Source organism: Ochotona princeps, chromosome 1, assembly GCF_030435755.1.
Source record: "Ochotona princeps isolate mOchPri1 chromosome 1, mOchPri1.hap1, whole genome shotgun sequence".
Taxonomy (NCBI): Eukaryota; Metazoa; Chordata; class Mammalia; order Lagomorpha; family Ochotonidae; genus Ochotona; species Ochotona princeps.
In genome coordinates, this window is record NC_080832.1 from 63154662 (window position 1) to 63167397 (window position 12736).

Genomic DNA, 12736 nt, shown 5'->3' on the forward strand with positions numbered 1-12736 from the left:
ATTGTGCCACTGGTACCCAGCTTTAATTTTTGCCTTTATCAATCACATGCCTTTCCACATGTACTTTTTATCAAAATTAACTTTTTTAGCCACAAATGTTAAAGAATGCAGCAGAGTTTCAGGAATACGAGAATACCCAGGAAAATAATCAATGATAAAACTCACTTGTAACTATACTACATTATCCCTTTTTCAATTTGATAATGGTAAGGCATTTTCCTTCCAAATGCAAAAGGGGATTATAAAAACTGCTTTTAAAAATAAAACATTTTGTTTTTATTCATGTAGGAAAGATTACAATGGTCAGGGGGAAGGGAAAAGAATAGTGGCTACTTCCTAAGAGAACAACAGCAGGAGCAATTTAAAATAAAAATAACTAAAGATAACTTAACTTTATAGTTAAGGATGAAATGAAAATTGCAAAAGCAATTTGTGACAGGCAGCCTTTAAAATGTTGTAAAGATTGTTCTTATTTTGCATAAGTCATGGGCAGTCTTTGAAACAGTCCATTCAGCCTTTGTATATCTAATTCAACACTACTGTAGTGAAAAAAAAAAAAACGCTCAAGTATCAAATTGTAGGACGGATTTGACAGAATCTCATGTAACTTCAGAAGAAAATTACAAGATTATAAACTTCATAAAGCAGTCTGATATCTTTCCTTACTAAGAAATCTCACTGTCCTAACCAAGAATATATCTAATACCGTCATATTTTTTCTGCTAGTCTTGGCATGTAATTGCCCTTTACTTGTAAGAATGCAGAAAACAATAGAAAGCAGCATCCATCGTTTGTATTGATCAAATGTTCAAATTAGTTTTAATCTTGTCCATGCACTTTGAAAAGCTGATTTAACATGAAAGTAATCATTTATATTTGCTTTACAACTATTCATTGTTATTTCCTAATTTCATAAATGTGGAAAGTTAAATGGAGGATAGTACAATGGCTTATGTCAAAGCACACAGGGAGTCAGGGCAGAAACTGAATCCACCTTGCCTTAGAGATATTCTTTATTTTGGTCTTTGAGCAGAACAATTAATAACAGTATTTAATATACATCATCGGCTTCTCTATATCTCTTGTGATTTATACACTAAACTTTACCAAAATGACTATTGCTGATGTATTCAATAGCATGTGACACTATTCCCGTTTCTATGAAAATCTTACACACTATGAAATGAGCACAGTGCATTACTCCAACACTGAGATAACCATGAACTACCATAAAAGATGTTCCATACTAGAGAAAGAAAAGTACCAGTTTTGATAAGTCATTAATGATGCCAAAACACCCTCCAAAAGGAGATTTGCTTTCAGTGGGCTAGCTGACCTTATGTTATTTTAACTGGCACCATAGAACAATTGATATTTCAGCATCCTCTGTAGCCTTTATTATGGATACTTGTGAATATTCTGGCTATACTTTGTCCTATGATTCACCATTTTCACAGCATATATATGAAAATTATGATTTTAAAATAAAAAACAAGCTTTTAATTCATATTAATTTGCTATCTTCATACAAGAAATTGATATTAGAAAACATGTTTTGTTAATATATGTCATCATTTCTGATACAAATAATAAAATGTAGGTTTCCAGCTTCTCTTTCTTCCAAGAACTCATGAAGCAAGTACGTTTGTGTGAGAGTAATGAGGAAAAAATAAAAGAATTGTCAACACAAAGAGGGTTTCTAGTTTCTTTGTCTCAGGGAGATGATTGCCACCATCCTGTGGGTCTCTGATTTGGCCCAAGGTTAGAAGGGAAAGAGGTCAAAACACATCATTCCCAATTCAGCTCTGCCATGAATTTCAATAATGTGGGTGACACAGGTTTCCACACATGAACCTTTGGAACAGGCTGCTCTGAACTTCATCCCACTCACAGAGTCAAAAGCCCTTTGACAACTGGCATGTTTCAAGGGCAGCAAATCAGGACCCCCACACAAGACAGTCACCTTTATGCATTTAGATGCAATCAAAGTTGGTGAGGTAAAGAATGGATACCCGAGACCTGTACTACAGGTCATCATTTCTCCCTCAAAATGGCTTGTATGTGATTACCTCATCCTCATTACTAGAACTAGTGACATCTATTAAAAAATTAAGAAAATGATTGAACAAGGTAAGAGGCATGAGGATTGACAACATCAGCCTTTATTAAACGTTTTCAATGTTACGGCTAAGACCTTATCTATAGCATTTTGTCATTGGCTCTTCACAACCCTTTGTTGAATGACACCACATTCTTCTTTACCTAGACAATAACATTATGTCCTATTTATTAATTCATAGTTCCTCCTTTCACTCTCAAAGGTGTGCCAACTGGACAACAAAATATCATTCTACCCATATAATAACTCTACATGATTTAATAGATGACATTGTATTCATCAAAGGAATGTCTTAGAAGGGTTTTCTAAGCATTTTATCAATTAATTGGGGTATCATATACATTTGTGAAAATGTATCTGCAGGAAATAACTGAATCATACACCTTCTTTGAAATTCTGTTCTCAACTGATTTGTTCATCGAGTAGGGTGAGACAGGAGAGTGTGGAAAGAACACTGTTGTTATAGTAAGGTCTGTGCCCTCTTCCTATGCTGAAACCCTGGCCCCTAAGCAGACAGATGATCTTAGCAAGTGGCAGCATTTGAGGATGACTATATGGGATTAGTACTCCTGTAGTATAGGCCCAAGAGAAACCCTGACACCTGGGCAGTGTCATCCATGAAAAAGAAAACCAGCTATTCCCCACAGTTAGAATCTGTCAGTGCTTTGATCTTAAACTTTTCATCCTCTGAAACTATATAAAATAAACATTCTATAGTTTATCAGTTACCCAGAATTTGGTATACTGTAGCAGCACAAATTGAGTAAGAAAATTGTGTCTGTCAGAGAAATAAAAGGTGCAGATAATGGAAATACTACATATTGATGAGAAAACTTTGTGAGGTATACTTACATTCAACATATAAATCAAACTAGAACTCTCAACAGGAGCAGGTGTCTGTGGGCAATCGCTCCCTAGTCTGCCTGTAACCTGGTGGGCATGGCTTAGAGTTCACCTCCCTATACATGAGGTACAGTTTCCAGGCCTTCATGTGGGAGGTGACCTCTGACATAACTAGAAGGTCAAGGGGAACATATATGGAACATGACCTCTGACATAACTGGAAGGTCAAGGGGAATAGACATGTTGTATAGCCAATTAGTGTCTTTGGTGGGCGGCGACTTGCTGGGATCTATATCGAATAAACAGACATCCTCATCAGCTTGTCTGGTGGTTCTTTTTTTGTTATATTTTTATTTTGAATTTTTAAATTTTGTGGTATAATTTCATATAGATTGGGATTCCCACCCAAACTCCCACCCCCGACAGAATATTCCCATGTGTCTGGTGGTTCTTATGGTCGAAGAGTATTGTGATCTTACCCTCAGTGACCTCGGGGCCTGCTGGCAGGGGTGTCTAGGCCAATAGTTTGGACACCCTACATTGTAGTGGCTAAGTTTGAATCTCTGCCCCAGCTCCTGAATCCAGCTTCCTGTGAACACAGACCTCAGGTGGCAGTGATGATGATATAGTAATTGGATTCCTGCCACCCACATAGGAGACCTGGATGGAATGCCTTACAGGTCCTTTGGTCTCAGCCATTACAAACATTTGGGGAGTGAGACAGTACACAGATCTCTCTATATCTGTGTGTCTCTCAGAATTTCAAATAAATAAACCATTTAAAGCAACTTTTTATAAAGAACTTGACAAAATTAAGAAATACGATTACTCAAAGTTTCCCACATTGAAATTTGAAGGCAATTCCTACTTAGAGCTTTCTTTTCCTAGTACACCTCAGATTGTAACAGCTTTTTAAAAAATACAACTAGTTATATATTTTATAATCTGGTAAAAACAAAGTTCGGACTGATGCTGTGCTCAAAAGGCTGATCCTCCTTCTGCTAATGCCATCACACGGGTTCTAGTATCGACTGCTCCACTTCCCATCCAGCTTCCTGCTTATGGCCTACAAAAGCAGCGGAGGACAGCTTAGGTCCTTTGGATCCTGTACGCCTGTGGGAGAACCAGACAAACCTCCTGGCTCCTGGCTTTGGATCAGATCAGCCCCAGCCATTGCAGCCATTTTGGAGCTGAATCAGCAGGTAGAAGATCCTTTCTCTCTCTCTCTCTCTCTCTCTCTCTCTCTCTCCCCCCCCCACCCCTGTGAATCTTACAAACAAAAATAAATAAATCTTAAAAAAATTACAAAGATACGCAAGGATTCTCAAAGCACAAGACAACACTGAAACAGCTACAAACAGATAAGTAGTACCTTGTAAATCAAACAGAATTACTACCACTACCCATGAATTATTACCACTACTCAACTTGACAATATGTGTATGCTTTGTGTTAAGAATTGAACAGGTCTTGACTCCCCAGGCTCAGGGAGACAAGCTCGAAGTGATACATTAAGGGTGAAGATTTAATCTAATGAGGGCACCTGAGAAGTGGATTTGCTGAGAGATGTCTGGAACATAGAAGGGTTGCTCTCAGTAGGTAGTTTTCAGAGAGAGTTGCTTGTGTAAACCAGACATGCTTTCTGTGTATATCTCAGCTTCCTTACTACTCATCGGGTGTTCATTCCTTCTCACTGCTCTGTCATTCCCATTCCCTACCAGATGCTAGAAAAACAGAGCAGCCCAATCCTGAATCACCAACCTCCAAGCTATAAGACAAAGTAAATCTTATTCTTTCCAAAAAGCTGTCCTTAGGAATTTTAATTAAAACCACAACAAAAAAGACCTTGACCAATAACACATATGTTATAACTTTTATAATATCTTTTAAAGCATACATATTCAATTGAATATCATATGCTGACAAATTGCATTCCAGCCTTGTTCTCTATTTTAGGCTTCTAATGACCAATAAAATTCAACTATGGCAGTAGTTGCAAACAAACAAAACAAATCCATCTTGGGACCAGTGCAGTGGTTTAGCAAACTGCTCCATTTCCAATCCAGCTCCATGCTCGTGGCATGGGAAAGCATCAGAGGATAGCTCAAGTCTATAGGACCCTGCACCTGCATGGACAACCTGCTCCTGGCTTCGTGTAGGCTCCTCTCTAGCCATTTGGAGAGGTAACCAACAGATGGAAGATTTTCTCTGTGTCTCTCTCTGTGACTCTTTCAAGTAGTGTAATTTTGAAAAAAAAATCAATCTTTTGGGATAATCAGTAACCTCCGTTTCCAACTATCAACCCATCAATGACCTTATCTAATGAAACTTGTTAAAATCCCTTTATCACTAATTTAGCTTTAGCACTCTGAAGTAATAAATTATAATCTGAGAAAGGGAACATTCCATTTACAGATCTTTTTTCTATTGAACTGCAATAAAGGGAAATGATTTAATAATTCCTATGTTTTAAAAGAGCGCTTTTTTGGAGAAATGATTACTTATTTACTCTAATATTTTCAGATTGTGTGATAGAATTAAACACACATAGAACACAATTGGCAAAAATGAGATTTTCTTGAAGAAAATGTCATAATATATAAGTAAACTTTTTAATATTTGAAAGTGAATTATTCTAATAGCCTGCCAAATTATGAACAGAGTTAACAGCAGATACATGTTATCATCATAAATAGACATTCTTTAGGAAAACTCATCTAATACATAGCTTTAGGTCCTTGTACTTGGAATAGCAAGGTTATTATAAGAGCACCTTGTCTACCCAAGCTGCACACTTGTGAACCACCCAAGTGCCCTTAAGAATGATGAGTTTTTGATTAGCCCTTTCAATTAGTGTTTATTTTCTTAAGTAGAATACGCACTACAGTTTCAAATCTCTGAATCTCCTTTAATCACTGCCTTTAAATTAAGAGGAAAAGACTTTTTTCTAGCTATTCTCTTGTTGCTTTGGCCAAAAGATCAAGTATGAATACAATTTAAATATAAAAGCTAGCATTCAGTAAGTGAAGACCACTCTAAATTAAAGGTGAAAATTCACTCTAACTGTATTAGGTAAAAGCTATTACTATGCATCCAGATTTCTGACATATTCTTGATAGTTTTGTGTGCCCATCAATGCACAGATGAAAACAATTACTCTCTTGAGAAAATTACATGTATATACCATCCTAAACACTTTTCCAGTGTATCCTAGAAATCTTATGCTATTAGTTTTATTTTACAATGCCCCACAAAATTGGATATTTAAAAAGTCACCATAAAAGGTTATAATAGGGCCCAGCGCAATAGCGTAATGGCTAAAGTCCTCGCCTTGAAGGTGCCAGGATCCCATATGGGCACCTGTACTAATCCGAGCAGCCCCGCTTCCCATCCAGCTCCCTGCTTGTGACCTGGGAAAGCAGTGGAGGACGGCCCAAATCATTGGGACCCTGCACCCGCATAGGAGACCTGGAAGAGGCTCTGGGCTCCTGGCTTTGGATTGGCTCAGCTCCAGCCATTGCTACTGCTTAGGTAGTGAATCATTGGATGGAAGATATTCATCTCTGCCCTCCTCCTCTCTGTATATCTGCCTTACCAATAAAAATAAATTTTAAAAGAACAAAACGAAGCAAAAAGGCTATAATATTATTCAATTAACTGACAAATTTCAATATAGACTATGTATTCAACAATTTCATTGAGTCAATAGAAACTATTTGCTGGAGGAGTGGGAGGGGAAACACAATGGCATAGCAAGATGGTCCCTGCAGTGCCAGGACCCATAGGGCACCAGTTCATGTCCCAGCTGCTCCACTTCCTGTCCAGCTTCCTGTTTATGGCCTGGGAAATCAGCAGAGGATGGTTCAATCCCTTGTGTCACTGCATCCACATGAGATACCTGGAAGAAGATCCCAGCTCCTGGCTTCTAATCAGCTCAGGTCTGCCTGTTGTGGACACTTGGGAAGTGAATCAGTGCATGGAAGCTCTTTCTTTCTGACACTCTCTCTTCCCTCTGTCTCTCCCTCCCTCTGTAAATCTGCTTTTCAAATAAAATTAACTAAATATTTAAAAGAGTTTGGGAATGATAATGGCACTATATTTAGATAAGGAATGTAAATATATTTAGCATAGGGGCCAACACTGGGTCAACAGGCTTATCCTTCATATTCATGCATCAGCATCCTATACGGGTGACAGTTCATAACCTGGCTGCCACACTTTCCATCCAGTTCCTTGTTTATGACTTGCAAAAGCAGTGAAGGATAGCCCAAGTACTTGGGACTCTCCAGCCATGTGCAGTAGCTCCTGGCTCCTGGCTTCAGATCGGCTCAGCTTCAGCCGTTGCAACCATTTGAGGAGTGAACCAGTGGATGGGAGATCATTCTTTGCACATCTGCTTCTCTCTATAAATCTGCCTTTCAAGTAATAAATCTTCTAAATATATAGATAAAAAGATAGATAGATAGATAGATAGATAGATAGATAGACAGACAGACAGATAGATAAATAGCAGATGCAGGCTGAGGCAGTTAGATGTGAAAAAATGTACAGGGAACAAATGACTGACCAAATATAAACACACATAAATGGATATAGATCAGTAGATAATAGTAACCATGGTGAAATTTTAATAATCAAGAAATGTAAACAAAAGTTACTAAAGCGTTCATGGTATTGTTAAAATTTCTTTCCATGGGCTTTAATTTATTCAGATTTAAGGCTGTGTAAAAGTCTTTCTGGTTACCACAATTACCCTTCCCAATCTGTAGAAGTTATTTATCATTTATAGACAGGGACATTTACAGATTAGGGGGCTGTTACACAAAGCATTATACAGAGGGCAAGAGAAAGTGAGAAAGTATATTCAACCAGTAAGGATAGAGAAAGAATCCAGGACGTGATCTAAGGGCTAAGACATCCAAAGAGATGTCAAATATCCAGAGTAACATTTCCTCTATGGCTTTGAATCAAGTTGTATAAGTTTTCTGTACCTTTGCAGTTGCCACGGTATACCCAAGTGCCAAAGTCCTCAAAATCTAGCACTGTTTCTATGCACTCTATCCTTCTTGTGGTATTAAAGCGCCCTTGTCTTTCTGGATACCTCAGAATATATGAGATGGAGGGACATTGTTTCCCAGCTGGCTGAATCAGCATACCTAGCCACAACTGAAAGCCATTGCCACAGTTGAACTATGCCTGATGTCAATGGCAGAGGCAGCTCTAAAACGGTAAGAAGGTGTCAGTTTCCTCACTTATGAGAACTGGGGCTGTCAAATTCAACACTAAGTCAGCCTGTGATTGATTTTACTCGGTTTGGAGCCACACTTCTAGCAATTAACCTTATGAATCATTGTATGCCCTTGAAAATTGCCTTGCTTTTTAGTTTGTATAGCCTGGGTCCATGCCTCAACACGATGAAAGTCTCCAACAAGTACCTCCTATCTCCGTGCCCTCAGTACTTATTGTCATTCCTGATAGTAAATGCCTTTAGAACTAGGACATAAAATTATCCCCCCAATACTTCAGAAATCATATACTTATCTCTGACCCAATAATAGCATGACTAAATACTCACCTCCTTCTTCTACTCTACATAGCAGCTATTCTTGCTCAATAATTGCATTCTGATAGTTCCTTGTGATGATACTTCTCATTCATACAAACTGGCAGTCTTGCATAGCCTCTGTGTGCTATAATCTCTGGTTGGATGATGTTCCCATTTCCTACTACCTTTTGTTGTTTGATTCTGAGTCCATCTAATATGGTTTGTTGTATCATAGTGATTCCATAATTCTATCAGACTTAACATGACCTATTCAGTTGTCAGCTGAGCTCAAATTTGAAAATAGCTAGAAGATATTTTAATTCACACTCATTTATATACTAAGTGTTAAAGCATTATTATGTGTTTCACAAACTGTTAGACATGGGCAAAGAGATGAGTTTGTACATTTTGTTATACTAAAAGTGATATGTAGATATTTAGCTAAATCCTGTTCTTCATGAAAAGCTTGTGAGAACCATAATAAGAATCCAAACCCAATTCAGGGAGCACTTTTACAACATATTACTTCATGCAGACATCCACAGAAATAATACAGGTCCATAGTACAGTGTTCAAACTGACATCTTCATTAGAGGATACATCCCAATGACAATAGTCATGAGTTAACAAGGTATGTCAAGTATAATGAAGTTTTCAATGAAAACTATAACTAACAGATTACCTCGTTACAAAGGATAGATCATTACCCATGCCTTGGTTCCTTTGTTGTTACCAAGAGATGTATATCTTCTCAATACCACCAGATTTCAGAATTTTAGGTGACTAATATTCAAAAATAAACATTAAAATGTCAAATGGGCCCAGTGCGGTAGCCTGGTGGCTAAAGACCCCCCCCCCCCCGCAAGTGCAGGATCACATATGGACACCGGTTCCAATTCTGGCAGCCCCATCTCCCACCCAGCTCCCTGCTTGTGACCTGGGAAAACAGTAGAGAATGGCCCAAAGCCTTGAGACTCTGTACTCGGGTGGAAGACCCAAAAGAAGCTCTTGGCTCCTGGCTTCAGCTCAGCTCAGCTCCAGCTGCTGCAGCCACTTGGTGAGTGAATCAGCAGATGAAAGCTCTTACTCTCTGTAGACCTGACTTTCCAATAAAAAATAAATAAAATCTTTTTTTAAAAAAATGGCAAAATATAAAGCCACAAATTTGTGATCCTTTATTGGAATAACATGTTAAAAACCTCTTTCAGTTCTCTAGTAATTTTGCCACTTCTTGGACAAATGTTAAGCTTCTAATCATCACATCTGTGTCATTCCTTTGGATTGTCAGAACCATAGTATTAAGTCAAACCAAATCCAGGGAATATTTATATGACATTGTCACCACACTGTAGAAAAATATATTCCTTATCTAACTCTATGTATTATTATTCTCAAAATTTTGTGCTAATGTATTGTGCTGTGAATTTATGATGCTGTAGTCTCACAGGACACCACATAGACATCACACTAAAGGAACTACTGAATTTACTCAAAGCCAGGAAAAGAAAGAACAAATCTCTACCAGAGTAAGCTGCTACAGATTGCATAGGACTTCTCCCCACCAAGATTCATGCTTAATGTTAAAGAGCATGCAAAGGACATCCACTTATTCCCAAGCATGACAGTGTTGTTCTGATTTCCTGCTGATGTGAGCATAATGCATCTGTTTTTCTAGAGATTTTCATCCCCAAAGTCATAGGGAGCACTTTACAGTTTCCGAGTAGCTCTGATATGAATTTTGCTATTCAAGCAGATAGGGATCATCCTAACCTGCCCAAGGCCCCTTCACTGAACATGCAAGGTAGTCTATCTTCTAAGAATTGTTTCAAGATCCAATGCTCCTTGTCACATATCTGTGTTACACTTCTAAATAAGTTGAGAATTACGAATTGAAGGGAAAGCAACATAGGGAGGGAGCAGAGACATAAAAGAAGAAATTCTGTACATATCCAGGAGAGCAGCATATTTCACCTCTAATTTCCTTACCCTCTGAATTTCCCAGGAAGTTCAGGAATAGGTCCTACTTAAGAGAAACTTACAACACAAAAGAGTGGATAGGGCCCAGCAGCGTGGCCTAGCGGCTAAAGTCCTCGCCTTGAAAGCCCCGGGATCCCATATGGGCACCGGTTCTAATCCCGGCAGCTCCACTTCCCATCCAGCTCCCTGCTTGTGGCCTGGAAAAGCAGTTGAGGACGGCCCAAAGCTTTGGGACCCTGCACCCGTGTGGGAGACCCGGAAGAGGTTCCTGGTTCCCGACTTCGGATCGGCGCGCATCGGCCTGTTGCGGCTCAATTGGGGAGTGAAACATTGGATGGAAGATCTTCCTCTCTGTCTCTCCTCCTCTCTGTATATCCGGCTTTCCAATAATAATAAAAAATCTTAAAAAAAAAAAAAAAGAGTGGATAGGTTCCCGTAACTTAGATCTACATCAGGCCTTTAGAATTAACAATCAGCCAGGGAGGTTTTCAAATATCTAACTAATATTTACCATTTGCAAAAGATTGTGTTTCTCATGAAAGGTTAAAAAAAAGCTACCTTACTTTTTCTTCACACTTTTCCATTGCAATTGATTTTTACACAGAATTCTTATAAGAAATGCATGCCTTCTTTAAAATAATTAATTTAAACAACTTGCTAAACTTACCATAAAGAAAGCAAATATCACTTAGAGTTCTGGTTCTTGTAAAAGAAGGTTTCATTCTCATTTTTAAAAGGTGACTGATAAAGTATAATACAAATTATACAAGTTATGGTTCACTTAACAACTCCATAGTATGTAGAAATTTACTCAATCTTTCAGGGATTTCAGGCATGTCACTATCGGAGCTACTTCTGACCTTTCATGGAGAAGTAAGCAAGATGAGGTACTGAACTGTGTATTTCAGTGCATTGATTGGATGAAATTCTAGCCAAATGTCAGCCTTCTTATTCAGTAATTAATTGTTTTACAAGAATTTATATAAAAAGCAAAATTTGTAATTTACCTGAGCTAAAATTTTACATTTATGCAAATCTAAATCCTATTTAAACTAAAATTTAACCTTTATGCAAATCTAAATATTTATGTTTCTTCCTCAAGGATAGAGAAATCAATAGAGAATAATGCAATGCTGTATGAAACAATACAATCATCCCCTTTACAGCCTTTATGATCTTCCTCACAGCCCTGGCTAAGAGTGGTTATCAGAATTGTTAACAATGGTCAGGTTCATCCTTAAAAGTGTGTACTTTGGATGATAAATTCTAAGTTCACATGGTCAGATTTGGCATTTTGTCCAGGAAACTGCAATATTGCAATCTACTTACTACTGCCATGCATTGGGTAGTGGAGGAGATGGATGATACATTCTACATCAATATAAGACTAAATTTAATTACAAACAAGGCTCCAAAGAAATTAAGAATTCTAGAAAAAAAAGAAATAAAAAAGCCAAATACTGGAAGCTAAAACTAAATTCATCTATTACAAAAGGGATAATTAAACATGTGATTTTAAAATATATATATATACATATAGGGCCCGGTGCAGTGACCTAGTGGCTAAAGTCCTCACCTTAAATGCACTAGGATCCCATATCGGTGCCAGTTCTAATTCCAGCTGTTCCACTTCCCTTCCAGCTCCCATCCAGCTCCCTGCTTGTGGCCTGGGAAAGTAGTCAAGGACAGCCCAAAGCCTTGGCACCCTGCTCCCGCATGGGAGACCCAGAAGAGCTCCTGGCTCCTGGCTTCAGATCAACACAGCAATGGCTGTTGTGGTCACTTGGGAAGTTAACCATTGGAAAGAAGACCTTCCTCTCTGTCTCTCCTCCTCTCTGTACATATGACTTTGCAATAAAAATAAAATAAATTTAAAAAAGAAATATACATACATATAATATACAATCTGCTTCAGATATCTTTTATACTTAGAATTGCAGTGTTTTCTTCAATTATAAGTTTCCTAAGATGAAAAATTAAAAATTTTATTTATTTTTATTGGAAATGCAAATATATGAGAAGGAGATATAGAAAGAAAGATCTTCCATCAACTTGTTCACTCCCCAACCAACCGCAAGGGATGAAGCTGAGCTGATTCAAAGCCAGGAGCAAGGAGTCTCTTCCAGGTCTCCCATGCAGATGCAGGATCCCAAGGCTTTGGGCCATGCTCTTAAGCTTTCCCAGGCCATAAGCAGGGAGCTGGATGGAAAGTGGCACAGCTGGGATATGAACTGGCGCCCATATGGGATCCC

At 38.2% G+C, this 12736-nt stretch overlaps 1 protein-coding gene across 1 annotated transcript in view; it reads right to left on the bottom strand.

Annotated features, from left to right (window-relative positions):
- Positions 1-12736, bottom strand: part of LOC101530015 (FUN14 domain-containing protein 1-like) — a 338383-nt gene that overhangs the window by 40408 nt on the left and 285239 nt on the right. The gene's annotated exons all lie outside the window — the stretch shown is intronic.